Source organism: Haliotis cracherodii, unplaced genomic scaffold (genome assembly GCF_022045235.1).
Source record: "Haliotis cracherodii isolate W230 unplaced genomic scaffold, xgHalCrac1.p SCAF_13, whole genome shotgun sequence".
Taxonomy (NCBI): domain Eukaryota; kingdom Metazoa; phylum Mollusca; class Gastropoda; order Lepetellida; family Haliotidae; genus Haliotis; species Haliotis cracherodii.
In genome coordinates, this window is record NW_027266268.1 from 12,416,442 (window position 1) to 12,433,378 (window position 16,937).

The 16,937-nt window shown below is 38.8% G+C and overlaps 2 protein-coding genes across 4 annotated transcripts in view; both read left to right on the plus strand.

The window, feature by feature from the left end:
• LOC139459630 (dipeptidyl peptidase 2-like) overlaps positions 1–16,937 on the plus strand; it is a 105,618-nt gene that overhangs the window by 21,451 nt on the left and 67,230 nt on the right. The window lies entirely within an intron of this gene.
• LOC139459631 (probable G-protein coupled receptor 21) overlaps positions 1–16,937 on the plus strand; it is a 51,960-nt gene that overhangs the window by 9,618 nt on the left and 25,405 nt on the right. Inside the window, exon 1 of one of the 3 annotated variants that reach the window (XM_071241215.1) lies at positions 15,072–15,176. The exons of the other annotated variants lie outside the window; for them this stretch is intronic. The gene's annotated coding sequence lies outside the window, so the exon portion shown is untranslated. Of the gene's footprint in view, positions 1–15,071; positions 15,177–16,937 lie in introns of those variants that run through there. 3 annotated transcript variants of the gene reach the window in all.

Here is a 16,937-nt window from a genome sequence, read left to right on the forward strand (position 1 = left end):
TGGGGTCTGTTGATGAAATATATAAAATCATCTTTATTTATTTATTTATTTATTTATTTATTTATTTATTTATTTATTTATTTATTTATTTATTTATTTATTTATTTATTTATTTATTTATTTATTTATTTATTTATTCTTAATTAATTATAATTATTTTATACCACAGGTATCCAGGTTCTAGTATCTGCTCAAATATAATTATATTTGTTCATTCGAGTTATCATTCTCAACTCCCTGGGGAGTATACAACCCAAGCTGCCCACTGGCGCTTACTGAGAAAGTTTTTACATCTACCTCGGGGGACATTTTTTTTCATTCCTAGACCGGTGCTTAGATGGGCGTGCAGTGCAGGACATTACACAGCATGTATAGTCATGCGACACATTTTAACTTTGATCAACTTCGGCATCTCATACTTAGCATTATAATGGCAACACCAGCACCTGATTGGCACAGAATTTTAAAAAAATATTTCTGCACATAGATAGTCATCTCAAGATACAACATTGATCTTGGCGCCATGTCAATGCCCCTCTTCAAGGTATTCTTGTATTGTGTAGATGTTTGGAATTGTTTATTGTTAGATGCCAGGGTTGCACAGTCAGATTATATCTTAGTTTGAGGGGGGGGCATGCTACAGCAGGGTCAGTTGGTGCATCAAAGAAGTATATGCTATATCTAGTAGCCTCATTTGTGGTGTCCCCCGCCGTGATATTGCTGGAATATTGCTAAAAGCGGCGTAAAACCATACTCACTCACTCACTCACTATATCTAGTAGCAGGAATCCTTTCTTTGATCCGAAGAAGTAACTTGGAGATGGTTAGTTTGTGCTGCAGTCTACACTATGAGCTTCAACTTCGAAAAAAATAGATCTCTAAATAATATTTTTTTCAAAATATGAGTGAAGGAACAGTCAAACAAATAAATTTAGATCGTCTATCATCTCTGCATTTTTGGTAGGAGAGGGCTTTTGTCGACAGATCCATTATCCAAAATATATAATGAGTTTTCAAGAATATGAGAAAGTAATAAATCAGAGAGCAAATTTGAGCCATTCCTCATTGATTGCTTCATCTTATCCAGGCAGCATCTCTGCATTTCTACAGCTTCCAGGAGTACTAGGATCACAATTTCAGAAGAAGGCTTGTAACTGAAATGTTGTTTGAGATTGTGCATTGGCACAAAGTGCTCTGACTTTCATCAAGGTCTTCGAGTGAACAGGCTGTCCTGACAGTGCCATCTGTTTGCCAAACTAACTACTTACTCTGTAAATGATGTTTAATTTGCCATTTTCTAAACTTCAGACCTCTAATTCCCATTTCGAGGTTATGAGTTTAATATGAATTGCTTCTCAATCATGTCAATCATTCCGAAGGAAATGTGTATGGAAAGAGTTGAGCTTCAGTTAGGTATGCGTTAGGATCAAGGTGCTGTGTGTATGGCAGGTCACTGTTTGATAGTTGTACAAAATACTTTGTTAAGGCTGCACTCTATAGGATGAAAGCCTGAATATATAAGTCCAGACCAGACCAGACCAGACCAACCAGTGATTGATATTATCAGCAACATCCAAAACTGTTCGATTACGATGACTTGCAAAAGAAACATGAAATTATTCATCGTGAGCACCCAATCCATTTATTCTGACATATTGCTGGGGACTTATTCTAATACGGAATCCCCATGAGTTTCTGAATACATTGAGCTATGTGAAGATGTTTCGTGTACATGCGCTAGCGTGTAATTTTTGTGAAATTGTCACCCCATCCCACTTTTACCCCATTTTCAGCTCTAGACTCATCCCCTTCTGAGATGTAGAATCCCATTCTAATCCCCCTTTCAGATCTAGGGTCTGTCCACATTTGCAGATCTACCAGCCCTTACAGATCTGTGAAGATCCGGGATAGAATAGGTCTTCAGCAACCCATGCTTTTGCCCTGAAAGGCGTCTATGCTTGTCGTAACAGGCGACTAACATGATTGGGTGGTCAGGCTCGCTGACTTGGTTGATGCATGTCATCATATCCCAATTGCATGGATCAATGCACATGATGTCAATCGCTGGACTGTCTGGTCCAGATTCGATTATTTACAGACCGCTGTCATATAGCTGGAATATTGCTGAGTGCTGAGTTAAACAAACAAACAAACAAACAAACAAACCAGCCTTTAGACAAATTGAGTTAGGAAATTAGGAGACTCAAAGGCTCATAAGTTCAACTCCATAGAATTATTGTATTAATCCATATTTATAACTTTATTTTGGTTTCCTGGGGACCATATGTTATGAGTGTTGGTACAGCCTGTTTCTAGCAGTTTAGTGTCACTGAACTGTGAATTCAGATTAAATTGGGATACTGGCTCTTGGTTTGTGCAACATGGCAGCAAGCCTGCTTGTCACATGACACAACAATCCTGGATATTGGCATGAATGCTGATCATAAGAGGCGACAACCTATAAGTGGATTGGGTGGTTCAGTGACTTGGTTGATTGCATGTCATTGTATCTGAACTGCGTGGATCGATATCAATCACTGGATTGTCTAGTCCAGACTCGATTATTTACAAACCAAAGTCAAATTGCTGGAATAGTGCTGAGTGCAGCATTTAACAACAGACAAACAATCTTGTTTACAGCCTCACCCAACCACTTGTTGGAGGAGGTGACTGTATGATGTAATATGTGCTGCATGGGAGGAGAACCTCTACTCCTCGAGGAGACCACTCAGCAAGGAATGAAATAAAAGTAGGATTTTCTCAGCGATGTGTGTTTTTAGTGTTAAGAGCTGTGTTTTAAAGGGATTTCCAGTGATGGGTGCTTATAGTGTGTACAGCTGCGTTGAGGGATTTCCAGTGATGTGTGATTATAGTGGGTAGAGCTGTGTTGAGGGATTTCCAGTGACGTGTGCTTATAGTGTGTAGGGCTGTGTTTAGGGATTTCCAGTGATGGGTCTTTATAGTGTGTAGAGCTGCGTTTAGGGATTTCCAGTGATGTGTGATTATAGTGGGTAGAGCTGTGTTTAGGGATTTCCAGTGATGTGTGATTATAGTGTTTAGAGCTGTGTTGAGGGATTTCCAGTTATGTGTGCTTATAGCGTATAGAGCTGTGTTGAGGGATTTCCAGTGATGTGTGCTTATAGTGTATAGAGCTGTGTTTAGTCATTTCCAGTGATGTGTGCTTATAGTGTGTAGAGCTGTGTTTAGTCATTTCCAGTGATGTGTGCTTATAGTGTGTAGAGCTGTGTTTAGGGATTTCCAGTGATGTGTGATTATAGTGTTTAGAGCTGTGTTTAGGGATTTCCAGTTATGTGTGCTTATAGCGTATAGAGCTGTGTTGAGGGATTTCCAGTGATGTGTGCTTATAGTGTATAGAGCTGTGTTTAGTCATTTCCAGTGATGTGTGCTTATAGTGTGTAGAGCAGTGTTTAGTCATTTCCAGTGATGTGTGCTTATAGTGTGTCGAGCTGTGTTTAGGGATTTCCAGTGATGTGTGCTTATAGTGTGTAGGGCTGTGTTTAGGGATTTCCAGTGATGTGTTCTTATAGTGTGTGGAGCTGTGTTTAGTCATTTCCAGTGATGTGTGCTTATAGTGTGTAGAGCTGTGTTTGGCTTACCTCCAGGTTTTCAGCTTATCATGGGATGGGAGGATGTCCTTTACTTGACAGACATTAACTGAGATTTACCAGACAACGATCAATAACTCCAAGCCTTTTAATTGTAGTAATCCGTTCTGCATTTAACTGGGATATCTGAGCTTAAGGGCTATGAAAGAATTCTGTAGAATTGGTAAACGTTGGAAGTTGGACCAGTGGCTGTCTCAGTTATTTTGGAATTGCTTTTCGTATAAAAGGATCCATTTTGTTTTGGTACATGTGCTTGTCTTTCAGGATGTAATATTCTAAAGTGATGCTTTGTCAATTTGCTGTTCCTTAGATGAACATTTTAATGCTGACACTAACAGGATAAACAGGGACTCATCATCTCATTGGAATTATATATTATGGGGGATATTGCCATGAGCCAGTGATTTTGTCTGACATGACTGATTGTGAGAGACCTAGCTGATTGTATCTTACCTGGCTGATTGTGTCTGATTGTGTCTGACCTAGTGATTGTGTCTTACCTGGCTGATTGTGTCTGATGTGGCTAATTGTGGCTGATTTGGCTGATTGTGTCTTACATGGCTGATTGTGTCTGAAGTGGCTTATTGTTTCTTACCTGGCTGATTGTGTCTGAAGTGGCTGATTGTGTCTTACCTGGCTGATTGTGTCTGATGTGGCTGATTGTGTCTTACCTGGCTGATGGTTTCTTACCTGGCTGATTGTATCTGAAGTGTCTGATTGTGTCTTAAGCTGGCTGATTGTGTCTTACATGGCTGATTGTGTCTTATATGGCTGATTGTGTCTTACATGGCTGATTGTTTCTTACCTGGCTGATTGTGTCTGATGTGGCTAATTGTGTCTGAAGTGGCTGATTGTGTCTTACCTGGCTGATTGTGTCTAAAGTGGCTAATTGTGTCTTACCTGGCTGATTGTGTCTTACCTGGCTGATTGTGTCTGAAGTGGCTAATTGTGTCAGATGTGGCTGATTGTGTCATACCTGGCGGATTGTGTCTGAAGTGGCTGATTGTGTCTTACATGGCTGATTGTGTCTGATGTGGCTGATTGTTTCTTACCTGGCTGATTGTGTTTGATGTGGCTAATTGTGGCTGATTTGGCTGATTGTGTCTTACATGGCTGATTGTGTCTGAAGTGGCTGATTGTTTCTTACCTGGCTGATTGTGTCTGAAGTGGCTGATTGTGTCTGATGTGGCTAATTGTGTCTGATGTGGCTGATTGTGTCTTACCTGGCTGATTGTGTCTGAAGTGGCTGATTGTGTCTTACATGGCTGATTGTGTCTTACATGGCTGATTGTGTCTGAAGTGGCTGATTGTGTCTTACCTGGCTGATTGTGTCTTCACTGGCTGATTGTGTCTGAAGTGGCTGATTGTGTCTTACATGGCTGATTGTGTCTGAAGTGGCTGATTGTGTCTGAAGTGGCTGATTGTGTCTTACCTGGCTGATTGTGTCTTCCCTGGCTGATTGTGTCTGAAGTGGCTGATTGTGTCTTGAGCTGGCTGATTGTGTCTGAAATGAACATATTTTACAGATAAATACAGTTGTTAAATTATAGCTATGAAAAATATAATAAAAAGGAGCCCAGAGACTCTCATCATTTTCAGATACTAAAACAGCAGTAATCTAGACTTGCCAAATATTATAGACTTGCATGGACTGTATTGGATGTATTTGTTTCAGAGTCTGTATGACAGACTATAACACATTAGGGCACAGTGTGGAGCTCGGTGAAGCACAAAACTGCCAGGAGCTGTTATTCTTGGAGAATAAAACTGTGATGAGAGCTCCAGATGAAGTGCTAGGCATGCTGTTCACTTTTCTTTGTACTATAGACAGGAGATGGTTGAGATAGACATGATGTGTGAGGTCATACTGACACTGCATCACTTGACTTGCTTTATGTTTGAGCTGCTATTGTAACTGAATCACATTCTCCATCTATGGCTATCATCAATGTAGAAATTGATATGCAACTTTATGCACGGTACTGAGGACTGATATTTTTGGTGAAAACTGTTTATAGGCTACTCATTATCTTAAAGTCACATTTTAGAACCTGTAGTTTTAAAGAAGATGGGGTTGACATTGGATTTTAACTTTGATATTCTTTCAATGATTCATTTTGGTACAGGAGTGATGCTCAATCAAAAAACATTACAGCTTGTTGTTTGGGCTGTATCCATGACAACCATGGCGCGATCATCCCATCTCACCTCTGATAGAGAGCACTAGGCAATCAGTGTGTCTTATTTGTATATCCTCTTACAAAAAGGTTAATCTGATTAGGGTGTTTATTTTCCTGATGAGTTATCCATTACTGTCAAAATATGCTTCCTTGTACACTAATGGGGTAGTTGGACAATTTTGTGACACATTATTTCATGCCTAAATGTATTGTATTCCATGCGAATTGATATTTTTGTTCATTTGTATATCCCTCCATTGAGCCAGTGTCTGCATGATGAACAACATGTCCTTAATGGTAATATGATTATCATTCAATTAGGCATGTTAGAAAATGATGCATTAAATAATTGGAGAACTCCTTTCATGAAGTGATGGACCCCTGAGGCCAGACATCTTTTGGGGGGTATTTTTATTTTTGTAGTGAAACAGTTAGTGGGTAGGTCTGAATTATTATTCTTGAAATGCATTGTAATTTGTTCTGAATTATTGTTAAATTGTCATTCTGATGTACATTTTTTCTTCTGAACTTTGGATCCATAAACCCAAACAAAAATATGATGTGTCAATTCACGAAAAATCTTCAGTCCACCTTGATGTTATTGGTTGTTTTTAGACTTAATGCTGATGAGTCAAAAACATATTATTTTGCCTAATGTCTTTTATATGTAGTCCTATTTATTTTCCTGAAATGTTGCAACTTGACACTATGATAATGTCAACTTTGTCAAATCACTTGATAAGATAAACATGTCATTTATCAAGATGATCTATGCAATCTTCACTATGTTAAAGCAATACATTCTGTATAAACCTACTGAAAAATACCATTTGGGAACCTGCCAACCAGCTCGACAATCCAATCCAATCATTGTCATTAAATAAGTCACCAGAAATATATTTCAATAAGTTAAATTAAAAAAATCACAAATGCAAGTGAGTTAAGTTATGTCAGCATGATGTGGGAGGAAAGCCCGAATAGACATTTTCCATGTTGGTGAAACCTAAAGCTATGGTGCGGAAAAATCTCGAAACATAATCAGGGCAAACTGGATCGAACTCATGACCATAGGATTCTGGTACCTTTAAGGGACACTACTCTGCACAGCAAATTCCAGCACCTTAGACCAGTTGCCGCAATGTACCATGGAAAGTTATGCCACCAAAACAAACTTTTATGAGAATAAACACATTTTGTTAAGTAACCCATCTGATTTAAGCACATTCCTCGGACAATTCAACACAATAAGATCCGTGCTGGAACCCTGAGTGAAGACTCAGTAAGCATTATGTAAAGAAGATCACAATCTGCACATGTCTGGCTGCAGGAAGTCCTCAATCTCCATGTATCCATAATACGATTTTATAACCTTCACAACAAATTGCTCTTCCCAGGAGATCAACCTAAACTATCAGCATTAAACTCCACTCTGTGCCTGAGGGGCGGTGTGTGAGATTTGTATTCCTAATAGGATTCCTTCAGGAATAATGGTTACGTATCGATTGGGGCTCTTTTCCTCATTTCATCTTTGACACTGAGTTTCTCATCAACATTTGCATGACTGTAATTTTTTCCAGTAGAGAATATCAAATGGAAAAAGGTCTGGCATATGTATCAGTGATGTAACTTTTTGAATTTCATATGTATTACCATTAATTCTTTGGAGTCATTTGATGTAATGTTGTTTTCGTGTGGTAAATGAGAGTATATATGATGATAGGGAATACTAGCTTGTGTCTGAGACTTAACTGTGGCCCATGAAGTGACATGAAGTGCAAGGTTTAACGGAATAAGTTTATAAAGCAACCTTAGTCTCTTGACTTCAGGGGGCACGGGTGGCTCAGTTGTCTAAGGTGCCACGATTTGCTGTGCAGAGTTGCATCACTGATCGTAAGTGAATGATTATGTTTCTATGTTTGTCAGCACCATACCCGTGTTCATAGGTTTCACAGAAGTGGTAAACATAGGAGATCAGGTTTCCTCCCACATTATGCTGACACACCATGATATAACTCGAATACTGTTCAAAGTTTTTAAACCCAACTCCACAACTCCCCATCTCCCCTACTCACTCAGTCACTCATTCACCCAAAACTCACTCACTCACAGGATTAGGTGGTCTAGCTCATAGCATGTCCTTGTACTCCGACAGCGTGGATCGTTCCTCACGATATCAATCACAGGATTGTCTGGTCCAGATTTGATTATTTACAGGCTGTATGCAGGGCTGGGACGAGTCCACATTTACTACCCGGTACCCGATGCCCTATTACCTGACCCTTCCTGGGTTCCCACCGTAGGTGTCAAGTTGGGTACAGAATGTCCTCTATTGAATTGTTTACTTAAATCATGTTAAATACCTGCATAATACAACTGATCATGCATACACTGACATTGACCGAAGCTCTATCTTTATTCAAACATATAAAAGTCAGAAGGATTCTGTGCATTGTCAAAAAGAAATGCGAACATTTAGCGACTTGTAGTGTAACAGTGACTGTTATTGTCATAAAACGGGTCCGGGTAGTCCTGTGGGTGCCCGGGTCCTACCCTGGACCCTAGACCATGGACCCACCCAACCCCAAGTATCCAAGTTACCCCTCCCAACCTAGACAGTTGTCATTCTGCTGAAGTTATTGCTGGAGTGTCATGTGTGTTCAACAACAAACAAACATAACTAGCCTTTTTAATGTTCTTATTTCATCCACACTCATTTTTGTTTAAAATATGACTTATATTAACTCTGCGGGAATAAAAAGATTTGGGGTCCTCATGATTTTAATTTAATCCACATTTACAACATGTAGCATGAGCAGATCGCTATACCAAGTAATGGAAAAAAACACACCTCACATATTGGTTTGTGTTCTTTCTGTCATAGAAAACATCGCAATTCCTGCTCGATTCCTCACATTTCAAACCCAGGAATCTTCGACCACACATGCTGGAATTGTGTGGGTGTCCGTCACCTTTACGCACAGGTAGAACAATATAGCGCAAGTCTATATCAGGGACCATGTTGTCCCGGGTACTCACATCCCACACTGTGGTATAGAAATAGAAAATTGATGAAAATGAGCTTTTCTTGTTGGGACTGTGTATATAGGCCTATCATTGCCTGGCATCCACTGCTTATTGTGACAGAATTAGTCATGGACAGAGCTTGTGTTTCCAAGTGGTCTCGATGTTTTGTTGACTTTGTATACATTGATAAATGCAGTGCCTCAAAAAAGCAATAAATAGACTAAAAGGTTCTAATTGGGTTGCATGCATGTGTGTTTAGAGAAACTGTAGAGAGGGAGTTGTGAAATCCTCAGCAGTACAAGATCCAACAACTGATATCATTCTTCAGTAACATTTCAACAGTGTTGTCTTGATGGCTCCAAAGTCTAAGCAGATGCCAGGGTATTAAACCATAATCTCAACTGGCTTAGTCACCAATTAATTCTATTGCTGATTCCCTGATGCATTATTGTATTATAGTGTTATAAATATTATATCAAAATGTTGTTCTTGTATTAAGTGTTTGACATGTATTTGAATTGCATATACATTGCATATATAGAGGATATTATATTCATGTTCATAGTATGTTTACAACACAAGTGTCTAAATGCCGGAATTTAGGCACGAGTGTCGTAAACATAGTATGACATAAACATGAATATAATGTTCTATGTCTACATACAGAGACGAATTTTAGTGTTTAGTGTTTATCTATAATAGCAGCAGAACCTCAATTTGTCAATTGACGTCAACAATCTTCAGCTATGACGTTGTTTCTAGTGTGACGTCATTCTGACCTCATGTCACAATAACATTTGAATGACATCAACAATGCCGTCAACAATACACTGTTGTTTTGTGACATCATATGACCCTAGAGCACATATGATTTTTATGAACCCCGCAGAGCAATATTCCAGCAATATCATGGTGAAAGGACACCAGAAGTGGACTTCACACATTGTACCCATGTGGGGAGTCCCACCCAGGCCTTCGGCATGACTAGTCTTCCCCTGGCTGCCCCTATATACATATATATGCACAAAACAGGCACACCAGTGGTTGATAGCATGTAGAACAGACCATGCTGTTAGGTTCTTATTTCAGTCTGCTCTTATAACATGCAAGGGATACTCAGAGGACTTAATCTGCCCAGGAATTTAAATGGGAGACTAGCATGGTGTCCCATGGACCTCTTCTACACTGGAATCCCCACTGGGAGACAAGCATGGGTTTCTGGGGACCTAGTCTAGCCTCAAATGTCAAGCATTAGGGGCCTATTCTACCCCCAAAATCCCAACAGTTGTCAAGCATTAGGGGCCTATTCTACCCCTCAAATCCTAACAGTTGTCAAGCATTAGGGGCCTATTCCACACCCTAAATCCCGACAGTTGTCAAGCATTAGGGGCCTTTTCTACCCCCAAAATCCTGACAGTTGTCAAGCATTAGGGGCCTATTCTACCCACAAATCCCAACAGTTGTCAAGCATTAGGGGCCAATTCTACACCCAAATCCCAATGGTGAGACACAAGCACTGATTGACCTGTTATACCCAAGAATCCCTACAGTGGCAACCGTTCAGGGCCTATTCTACCCCAGAATCCCAATGTGAGACAAGGACCTAGGGTCCTTATCTACCCCCAGAATGCAAAAGATGTGATAAGCACTAAGAGGCCTCTTAAACCCCCAGTATCCCAATGGTGAAACAAGCATTAAGAGAAATATTATACTCCAGAATCCCTACAGTGAGACAAGTGTTAGGGGACTATTTTATCCGAGAATCCCAATGGTGAGACAAGCAGATGATGTCAAGGACCTATTCTGCCCTTAAATACCCCCAAGGAACCTACAGTATATTAAGGCGCCTGTGGTGATGATGGTCATTAATGTTGAAGCAACCAGAAAATATGGGTATAGCAATCTCCTTTGATGAGATGCTCAATAATTAATGGTAATTGATCAATGAGGCTTTTAACATGAAGGGCGTTGAGCGACTGATCTGGCTGAATATTCTGACAACATTACCAGTAATGTCACTGAGTAGACAAGCCACAGATGAAGTACGGTAAGCTTATTGCATGGTTGGTTGAACTGAAGCTGATGCTTTTATCGGATTACATGTGTACTAAAAAACAAAACAAAAATATTATTAATTATTGAACAGATCTGGGGAAAGTTTTACAAAAATAAAAAGAAGCTAATGACAGATTTTTTTAATTCCTATTCTTTTTTTAAGCCTGTTGACTAATTTCTGTAAAATCGTAGATTAATCAAAAGAAGTAACAGTTTCAAATACATTTCAAACAGGATATGTCTCTTTCATGTCATTGTTTAATATTATTTCACACTTGCGATAATCATTTGAAAATGTTTTGTTAATTTTTACAAAAAATTAAAAAAGAAATATCTGCAAACCATTATTTACTGATCACAATGTTGTTGTTGTGCACAAAAGTTTTTACGTATGTCCAGATAAAGAATATACCTATAATATTCAAGATATATGCAAGACAGGATGAAATTTCATGACCATAACTGTATGAATATTCTTATAATGTTGTTTGACGTATCCGACATCAGGGTCAACAATTTGATATTCTTGGGGGCCTGGGACTTCTTAAAAAGAACAAAATGATATTCCAGAAACATAATCGCGGGATCCACTAGACGTACTAGATGTCATGAAAAAAAATACATTGTCAGAAAGTATATGTCTTAAAGCTTTGTGACCAAGAATATTTTGTTTCTAACTTACCGGGTAATCACAAAATCAAAATCCCGCTTTCTCCTCCCTCTTTCCTCCCCACTTTATCACCCAGAATGTCAAGCGGTTGGCTCCTTAGCTGGATTGCATTGATTTCACTGGCTGTGTTTGCCACAAAATCTTGAGTTTACTGATCAGACTTTTAAGTATAATTTAGTTTGAGCTTTTACCAGCAAGACCAAAATAGTTGTTACTATAGACTCAAGCATCAGTCTAGAGGCTTGCAGACACAGAATGACATGTGGAGCTGTAAGTGTGCTGACTGTGCAGTATCATGCATCCTCTGTATCTCCTGGGCTCACGTTTTGGTAGACCTACACCAACCCCTGGAGGTTGTTACACACAACCAAATGTTTTCCCATACACTTTTACCAACCAATCAGTTGTTGAGATAAGGAAATGGGTCCGGGAGGACTTTCCACCACCAGACATGAAAAAACCCTTTACTATTTCATCAAAATGTTTTTTGATAGTTTTATTTTGCATGTCAGTCAGGTTTTCAGTGTTGAATTGCCAGGGGATCCAGGGGATCCAGGGGTTAGTGTCGGTTTACTGACATGCGAGCCCTGGAGATATAGAGGATCCATTATTGACTGTTTAAAGGGAAAGTGGACACGTTGTGAGAGTTATGTAACTGCAAGATCAGAATTTATTATCAGTGTTACTTCCATCCAACTGTTTTGTTGAGAAAGGAGATTTGAGTATTGATGAACCTTGCCAGTGTACCAGAGCATTATGCAACATTTTGATTGGGCAGAAAGACATCTCTGCAAGGTATTTGATTGGTTTCAATGCAGAATAGATGGTCATTGTTCTATCATGACTTCATTTCTGGAGATTCTAACATGCGCTCTACAACTTGATGATGTATGTGGGACAACGTTATTTTTGAGAGGGGAGTGTCTTGTGAGTTGATCCCTACAGATATAGCTGAGCAACGTAGATAAATATGATGGCCGAATGTTCGCATCCAAAACGGGAGAGATATGACAATCAGTATTGTGAGAAAAGGTACAGGTAATCGACTTGAGGATATGCAGGAAATATTCACCTGTGTGTAAAATGGACTGGTCCTACTTTGCCTAGGTCGGATTCTATTGAGGGAGTAATCATTATTAAGATACTGGTAAATATTTTTAAAGCATGTACATTTTATCATTATCCTTAAAGAGGCTGTAAATAATGTTGATATCTCATATAAGTAATAAATGCCCCGTGGTCCTCGTTTATCGTACAATAAAACAATGCAGGGAGAATAAACCACTCAATACTATAAACAACTTGTCTTTTAGTGTTTACGATCAACAACTTCCACTCGTTTTTTATTTCTGAAATATTATGCACTCATAATATCCAAGTCAAAATAACCTTTGAAAATGACAAAGTTGAAGCCTAAACAAAATGTTCTGATTAACTAGGATGTAAATCAGTTTAGTGGGCTGCATCCCCCTCCTTTCTCATGTTATTTTGTCAATAGTGCATTATGTGATTCATCCTGCATCTGCGGACATTAACATGGAAACTGAATATTCTCCTTCAGTACCAGGTTAATCAATGGATAATGTCTATTCTGATCCTATTTGTCACTGATATGACACAATAGAAAATGTTCAGTAAAGTGTACATAGTCACAAGTGGAAGGTTGCGACACATTGAAGATTCCCATGTATATATCACTCAAAACAAGTTAAGGAACACCCACAATTGGATGCCTGTGTCGCAATACCCAACAGTCATGACAGATTAACTATAGCCATGAAATAATTGTGTTCTTTTACTTCTTTTGAGTAGTATATCAGGATTGCGATGGCTGGGTACATATTTGTCAGTGGTAAATATTGACAGTCTTACATGCACAGTCTATCTTGGGGCCTAATTGATGAGTGAAAAGTCCCAAGTAGATCCTTATAAATAGCTTTACATTATGCAAACTGAGTATTTTGGGGTTTGTCATTGAGGTGACATTGTATATATGTGTATGACATAATGAAAAGGGTGGATGGTACAGTTTAATTGACATTCTGAGTGAGTATTGTTTTATGCGACTTAAGCAATATTCCAGCATTATCACAGCGGCGGAAACCAGAAATGGGCTGCACACATTGTACCCATGTGGGGAATCAAACCCGGGTCTTCGGCATGTGAACGCTTTAACCACCAGGCGACCCCACCGCCCAAATTGACATTATTAACAGTGAAAATGATATGTTATGCCTGAAGAGGTGTGTGGCCATTATAAGGGATGCATAGTGAGAGTGTTATTTCCTTGTTTGTTTGTTGTTTAAGATGTGCTGTGACAGCCATGCACCAATTATTATGATTGTGTTCTGTAAATAATTGAAACTGGACAAATTAGGGATTGATGATCAGCCATGTCACTGAGCCATGCCATCAAGATCCATTTTGTTTTCACATAAGGTCACAAAAGGTTTAACTGGGTATTTATTCTAACCAAGAGCACCAAGAGGGTCAGACCTCTGCTTGTTGTGAGAGACAGCTAAATGGATGATCAGGTGGTTGGTAACTTGGTTGAATGCAATGGTATAGGGTGTTGCTCATAATATCAGTCACTAGTTTGTCTACTCCATACTTGTTTATGTACAGGCCGCTATCTTATTGCTGTAATATTGCTGACTGCAGCAGTAAACAACAAAAAAGAAAGTGATGATGGTGATTTTCAATGGAAAATGCAATGAATGAGGGTAATCATTATATGATGGTGACATGTCAGTAATGCTGATGAGAGATGGTGTGATGCTGATGAGAGATGGTGATGTAATCATCAGGTGATGATGTGAGGGTGACTTGACAGTGACGGGATGGTGATGTGATGGTGACATGTCAGTGATGATGTGATGGCGATAAGTCAATGATGATGTGCTGGGGACAATATGGTGACGCGATGGTAACAATAAATTCACTTGATGGTAACATGATGGTGACAATAAATTCACTTGATGGTGACAATAAATTCACTTGATGGTGATGCGATTGTGACAATAAATTTACTTGATGGTGATGAGATGGTGACAATACATTCACTTGATTGTGACGTGATGGTGACAATAAATTGACTTGATGGTGACAATAAATTGACTTGATGGTGACGCGATGGTGACAAGGAAGATGATGGTAATTCAGAACAAGTCATGACCAGGTGGTATAAGATAGAAATATGACAGTTAAGGTAGTGACAATGATAATGATAAAACAATAATGATGACATGACCATCTCATCATCATCATCATCATCATCATCATCATCTCCAACAGATCCAATGATCCATACCCTAATTAGATATTTCTGCATCAGCAAGTCAGATACCCACATGGAGTCAGCTTCGCTTGGTGTCAGTTACGCTTGGTGTCTCTCTCTGTCACTCAAACTAAGCTGCAATCAGCGAGCTATCCGCGCTATTGATCTGGGAAAATCATGCTTCAAGAAGATGAGATGTAACATCGTTAACATGCACAAAGCGCAGATATTATCAGGAGAACCTGGACGTTGTGCATTTGTTTCTCTCAGTGTCCAGGGTAAGACGTCTCTGTCAGTGGTATATTTCAGGTTGGAGTCACGTATTGCCCTGCTTAGTGGTTGACGTAAGTATTACATTGTCGTCATTATGTGCACATTCCATGATCAATAGAAGTTGTCATTTGTCTTCCAATTTTAGAAGCAAGAACAGCAAAGTCCTGAACGTTTATGCCTTGTGAATGTGTGTAATATTTTTATCAAATATATTTTTAATCGGGTAGAGGTTATTTGAAATCTGTTAACTTAATTGTCCAAAGTTTATTAGCAAGGGTGGCAAAGTTGAGATTGTCAATTCTTCAATTTGTTTAATATTTGTTTCAAAGAAATATTTTGAATCTGAATCATATGGAGATGGTTTGGTATCAGTTCACAAAAAATAATTGGAATGTGGGTGTTCTTGATTATCTTGGAGACTGCTTAAAACCAGTGTATTCAGTGAGTGAGTGAGGTGGGGGAAGTTGGTTTTGCACCACTTTAACTTGCCATGTTGTCAGAATTTGTTAGTATCTGGTGAGTCCCTGTTTTGCAAAACAATCTCTTGTCACACAGTGAGTGCACTGCAGGATGTCAAACCAAAGTCTTGATACCAGAACTCCAAATATTCCATCTGAAGAGGGGCGGTCGGGTAGCCTAGTGGTTAAAGCGTTTGCTCGTCACGCCGAAAACCCGGGTTCGATTCCCGACATGGGTACAATGTGTGAAGCCCATTTCTGGTGTCCCCCGCCGTGATATTGCTGGAATATTGCTAAAAGCGGCGTAAAACCATACTCACTCACTCACTCACTCCCATCTGAAGAACGTTTGGCTTTACAATTTGTTCATGATGTTGTTGTTTCAAAACAATTAAAAATACAGGAATGCCAAATAACCTGCAACATCCACTAGACTGAATAGTGCTAACATATGGGGACATTCCTAAAAAACCTTAGGGATACCTTTAACGTTAGATGACCTGGCTCAGGCTAGCGGCCTTAAGTACCAAGTTGCGTCCTGATTGAAAAAAACATGAAATTGCAAAAATCTATTTCTTAAACATATGGACTGAAAGGTAGAATAAAGAAAATATGCATTAAATTTATAATAACTATAGAAACATATTTCTTAGATATGTAGGAAATATATTCTCAGGACAAAGGCATAAAGGATGTGCCATGGTCACGTATTTGCTGTCATGATTGTTTTAGATTCTTGACAATGTGAAAGTCAACTGACTAAATTAATTAGAAGGCCTATGGGAATATCTGATCTTTGATAATTAATGTTTCTTTTGAAATTTAGAAGATGTTAAAAGTAATGATCATCCTTGTTATATAAATATCTTTTCTCTTCAGCCACATTCCTGTAAAAATCAATCTGCCTCTCAGATGACTCATGGAAGGCCTTTTTCCACTGTTGTTTCCCCTAGGTTTTGTCATATTGGACTTTGAAAGGCATTTAGAAGTGATACACATAAGGAAGAGAATATATGAATGTCAACTTCTTTATTATGAGGAACACAACGTTTCGGAGTATGTGCTTACTCCTTCACCTGATGAAGCAGTAAGCATACACTCCAAAACGTTGTGTTCCTCATAATAAAGAAGTTGATATCCATATATTCTCTTCCTTATATTCAACTTTGTTGTAGTTGAAAATTCCTTTACCTGAACATACCTTTATAGTGTCACCGAAAAATTAAGACTTCATTTATTTATTTTTGAAAATAAACCATGTTAATGTTTTATGACATGACATAATAATATTAGTTTTATTACTTTCCAAAAGTAGTCAATAAGCCATAATTTGTGTCTACATTGTAAGCCATAACTAATTATCTTCAGCAACCT